Consider the following 5,647-nt stretch of genomic DNA (forward strand, 5'->3'; position numbering starts at 1 on the left):
GAAGTTAAAGGGGGAAGTGTGGGTATGTGAGAATATGATCAACTTCTTTTCTTATTTCTGTATATATATATATATATATATATATATATATATATATATATATATATATATATGTATATATATGTGTGTGTGTGTGTGTGTGTGTGTGTGTGTGTGTGTGTCCTTCAGAAATTTTTGACATGCTTGATCTTGTATGGCTATTTCAGCTGCAAGTTCATCTGCAACACCAATGTCATGTCTAGAGGTCAGCATTTTATAATTGTCATTCCTAACATCTGGCTCTTAGATTATTTCTATGCCTCTTCTAAGATGTTGGCTGACATCTTTTTTCTTTCTTTCTTTTAATTAATCATTTTATTCACTTTCATTTCAAATGATATCCCCCCTTACCAGTAGCCTCTCCACCAACCACCCATCCCATTACCCCTTACCCTCCTCCCCTTTGCCTCTATGAGGGTACTCCTCTACCCATTCACCCACTCCCTCCTTACTCCTCTAGCATCCCCCTACCCTGGCGATTCAAGCTTCCTTCCCCTCCCATTGATATCAGATAAGGTGATCCTCTGCTACATATGTACACAGAGGTATCCACTTATCTGGAGTCCTAGCTCACTCAATGTATACTCTGGTTGGTGGTTTAGTCCTTTGGAGCTCCGCGTGGTCTAATTAGTTGATATTGTTCTTCTTATGGGGTTGAAATGCCCTTCAGCTCCTTCAGTCCTTCCCATAGCTTATTCTTTAGGGTCCCGAGTTTATTGTGATGGTTGGCTGTGAGTATCTACATCTGTATTGTTCAGGTGCTGGTAGAACCTCTCAGGGAATAGCTATATCAGTCTCCTGCGAGCAAACACTTCTTGGCATCAGCAGTATTATGTGGGTTTGGTGTCTGCATATGGGATGGATACCAAGGTAGGATCTTGGATGGCCTTTCCTTCACTTTCTGCTCTACTCTTTATCCCTGTCTTTCCTTTTGACAGGAAGAATTCTGAATATTTTTGAGGTTGGTGGGTGGCCTGATCCCTCAACCATGGGCAATGCGTCTTCACTTGATATGGTCTCTACAGGTTCTATCTCCCCTTTGTGGGTATTGTGGCTAATGTCCTCCCTGTTGTATACTGGGAACCTTTTGGGTCTCTGGCATCTTGGACCTTCTAGTAGCTACTCCCAGTCCCCCCTCTCTCAGTGCTAGTTTTCATGCTTCCACCCTAGGTCTGTGGCTTATCCAGTCTTTGGTTCCTGTCTATGAAGGCAGTGGGGACATGGGCTTGCTCACATGATGTGGACCTCAGGTTAAACCAGATATTGGTTGACCACTCCTACAAATTCTTTGTAATTGTATGCATATCTTGCAGGCAGGACTGACTATAAGTCAAAGGATTTATGGCAAGTTAGTGTCCAAGTTTCTCTTTTCATCACTGGCAGAGTACTCTTCATGCCAAATAGATTAGAATGTAGCAAAGAAAACTCCAGCCCAGTACTAACTTGACCTCTCTACATCCTGAACTGTGTGGATGCTGTCCTCAGAATGTGGCATTGCTGTTCAAAAACAAAACAAAACAAAACATTTTTTTCATTAAATATAAGCTGTGCATAACTATTACAATTAGAAAATCATTTAGACAACCAGGTTTTCTCAGAGTTAATTAGCTTGGGTAGGCTATGAGACTAATTAGTCTTCAACTTCATCAGAAATCTGATTATGACCAAATATCTGTAAACATAGGAAACCTGATATGGTTTCCAGAATTGAGACAGGATATAGAGACAAACTTCCATTAGCACAGTCTCCTGTTAGCAACATGAGAGAGCATAGCAACATGGGAGAGCAAGTCTTCAGCCTTCTGGCCCAGGATCAACTGACAGAGCTTTGAAATGCAGAAGTATAGAAGGGCTGATAATTCTGGATCGGCAAGTGTGATCAGTCAACTATTCTGCATAATATGTCCCTTTTCAACTGTATTAGTCTGTAGGTGAAATAGCCAGTTTCTGCTGAGTGACTGCCTAGCCACAAAGTATTACCTCACCTGGAGGTAGAGATATTCAATTTCTTCATTAAATCCACCAAAGGGGAACTATTATGAGCAGATATGTCTCAACAAAAGATAAATAACTTTAAATGTCATATTTTGTGGATTTCTGACATTTTTGAAAATCATCTGTCTATATAGGGTAATCTGGACTGTTGTCTGTTAACTACTCTCAGCTATTTCTGATGAGAATATTTAAAAGCACCCTATTGGTGAACTAGGAGCCATGAATTTGTTATTGGGTCCCTAATTCCTATGTTAAATCAACTCAGAAGTTTGTAATAGCATTGATGGAAGGATTGGCTCCAAAACTTGTACTTTTAAAATTTTTATAAGAAATAAGTTCTATACCAGTGTAAAGATATGACTTTAGCTTAGTAATGAAATGAGATTATGGCTGTACAAGTCAATGCTAGCTAATTCCTCCCTGTTAAATTGTGACCATTTCTAAATTCCTCATAAAATTAAACTTAGGGTAATCACTTTTACCCCCCAAAATTCCAGGGAATTGGGGTGATGTCTCTTCAATGGTTTCTTAAAACTGTAACTGGACATGATGTTATCTTTGGGGGAGAGGTAGGAAAAATGGAATGAATGTTGTAACCTGATATGTCTGTCTTGACTGGACCCAGCCGAAAGTCCTTGAGATTAGGAATCCAAGCGGGTACATTCTAAATCTGAACCACCCTCCTCTGTAGACTCCATCTTGATCTCTCTTCTCCTCTCTCCTTCCTAGACTTTTTCCCCTGCCTCCCCTTCCTTCTCATCCAATGGTAGGCTTCACTTTATGCTGGACTTGCCTTGCTACATAGTGACATCATCCTACACCTGCCTCTTGGTCCTCTCTCCCATAGTTCCTCATCCCATTAATCCTCCTCCCCAACACTCCCACCACCCGTGTCCAAGACCATGGCTCTCTTCCCTGTCAGGCATCCCTACTTCCTGGGGCCTCCTAAAGATTTCATAATCTCCCAAAATCTCTCCACCTAAGGAGCAAGTGTTCAAATACCTAAACCAATTATGTTCATTTATCATTTATTTCAGCAGACATGCAAATAAGGTGTTCATTTCTTTAGAACGTTGGAACAAAGTTTTAAAACAAGATATTTTTTTCAGAGTAAGAAAATATATCAGCCATCTCAAACTTTGTAAGAAAAATATCTTAATTTTATATAGACTTTTGTTAATTTTGAAATAAATAACACAGGTTATATTTAAATTCTATTCATAGAAATATTGTCAAAGGGACAGCCGTTATATTTCTACATAATAAAATAAATAATTTCCACTGGAGGGAGGAGAAAGTAGAGAAAGTCACTCTACCAATGTCACACATTCCAAGATTCCTTATCAGGTGCTATTATAATTATGCAAACAGGTGTGCAGCCTTACAGATCTCTCTAACAGTTCCCATTACATATTCTTAATGCAATCTCTTTTTTATAAAAGCCTTTTTCAATAGCTTTCTTTTTTCCTTTTTATGCTATATATTAACTGTATATAATACTGTATACCAGTCTGAATTTGCAATAGATTCATTCAGTGTACTGTAAATCCAGATCTCCTTCATAACTGAGATTCTGAGGTCTGAATTTTTGAGTATTCACATTTATTATGATTATTGTTCTCCATAAATCACTAAAATTGTGATATACTTCTTCTGGCAAAAATAAAAAAATCTTCTGTTTACTATTTCATAAATATATATTCTATACTAAAACTCCACCACACTCTTGGGTAATCATCATTTAAACATTTTAAATTATCTATTCCTATTCATTCGCATTAGTTACATGAAGCAAATTAAATCTACAATGTAGAATAAAAGTCTCTCTAAAAAGAGGTAGGGCAGTGCCACACATCCCTTTGTATCTAATACACTATTTAATTGAATGCAGTGATTAGTGGCTATCAAAGCATGTAAATGTTAGATGTTTCATGTCTCCTTCAAACTGAGATTTAAGCTTCCTCTCATGGGTCTTCTTCCTTGTTCAGCTTCTCTTGCTCTGTGGAGAATATGGAATCTGTCTTTTATGGCTAATATTTACTTATAACTAAGTGATACCATGTATGTACACTGGGGAATGAGTTACCTCAGGATAATATTCTCAAGTTCCATCCATTTGCATCCAGATTTTATGATGTTTTGGTGTTTAATAGCTAAATAGTATTCCATTCTGTAGATTTACCACATTTCCTTTATCCATTCTTCAGTTGAGGAACATCTAGGTTGTTTCCAGAATCTGACTGTTATGAATAAAGCTGCTATGAGCAAAGTTGAACAAGCATTTTTGTGGGATGTTAGATCATCTCTTTGGGTATATACCCAGGAGTGTTATAGCTGGATCTTCAGGTAGAACTATTCTCAACACCAAATTGATTTCCAAAGAGTTTGTATAAATTTGCTCTCCCACCAGAAATGGAGAAGTGTCTGCCTTGGTCCACATTCTGGCCTGCATGTGCTATCTCTTGTTTCTGCTCTTAGCCCCTGTGATGGATATAAGATGGAACTTCATTGGTTTGATTTAGATTGCCCTGATCAGTAAGGACTTTAAACATTTAAGTGCTTCTCAGGCATCTGAGATTCCTCTGTTTAGAATTCTCTGAGAAAATTTTAGTAATAAATTAAAAATATCAAACAAAACATATGTTCTCAAAATGACATAAATATATTTTGTAGGAGGCTGAAGAATTTTGAGAAACCATGTCTCATAATTTTTGGAGAATTTAATGTAAATATAATTTGTAAATATAATTGTCTTCAAACTGAGATACATATTCACAGGAATCCCTATGAATATTCCATCTACTAATTTACTTGTCTTGTTGTGAGTCCAATGTTCTTTTCATATTCTTTCTTGTCACTAATTTATATATATATGGTGATGTTCTATACAGTAAACTCACATATAGCTAAACAAAGATGGGTTTCAGATATAACAAAAAGATCCCACTGTGGGAACATGAGACCTAATTAAAAATGACAGTTGAGAAGCACAAATGTTATAATAGTTAGTTGATATCTGAGGTATGGCATAATCAAAGGTCAGTGTAGAAGCGGACAATGACAACTCAAAATTCAGTGGCATTTTCTGTAGAATTCTAAAAGTATAAAAAAATAAATATTTAAGAGTCTAGCAAAATTTTATTTATGAAATAAAGTTTTCCGTCTGAAACCAACAATAGATATACCCAAGGCTAGCTTTAAGAACAAATGGACTGAAAATCAAAGAAGTAGAGAATGACAGAAAAAAAAATCAAAGGAGATTCAGGTATCTCAACTTACCTAGCATAATTAGATAATAAATTTTCATAGTATATAAAGCATTTTTTTCAATAAGGTCCTACAATAAAACATATAAAATTAATGTATTTAGCTATATACTAGACATATAAAATGACAAATTAAATGAACAAGAACAAGACCACATATAAAATTTCTTCAGAAAAATACAATTTATTAAATAAATACAAAAATACCGAAAAAGAAAGAGAATATTTTCTGATATAAAGGTTTAATATTTTCTATTCTAAACATGGAGTTTAAGTTGCCATTACTGAAACAGAAAACATAGAAGTAATGTACATATTAACAAGTAACTGGCCAGATAGTGTGATTT

This window comes from Rattus rattus, chromosome 10 (genome assembly GCF_011064425.1).
Source record: "Rattus rattus isolate New Zealand chromosome 10, Rrattus_CSIRO_v1, whole genome shotgun sequence".
NCBI lineage: Eukaryota > Metazoa > Chordata > Mammalia > Rodentia > Muridae > Rattus > Rattus rattus.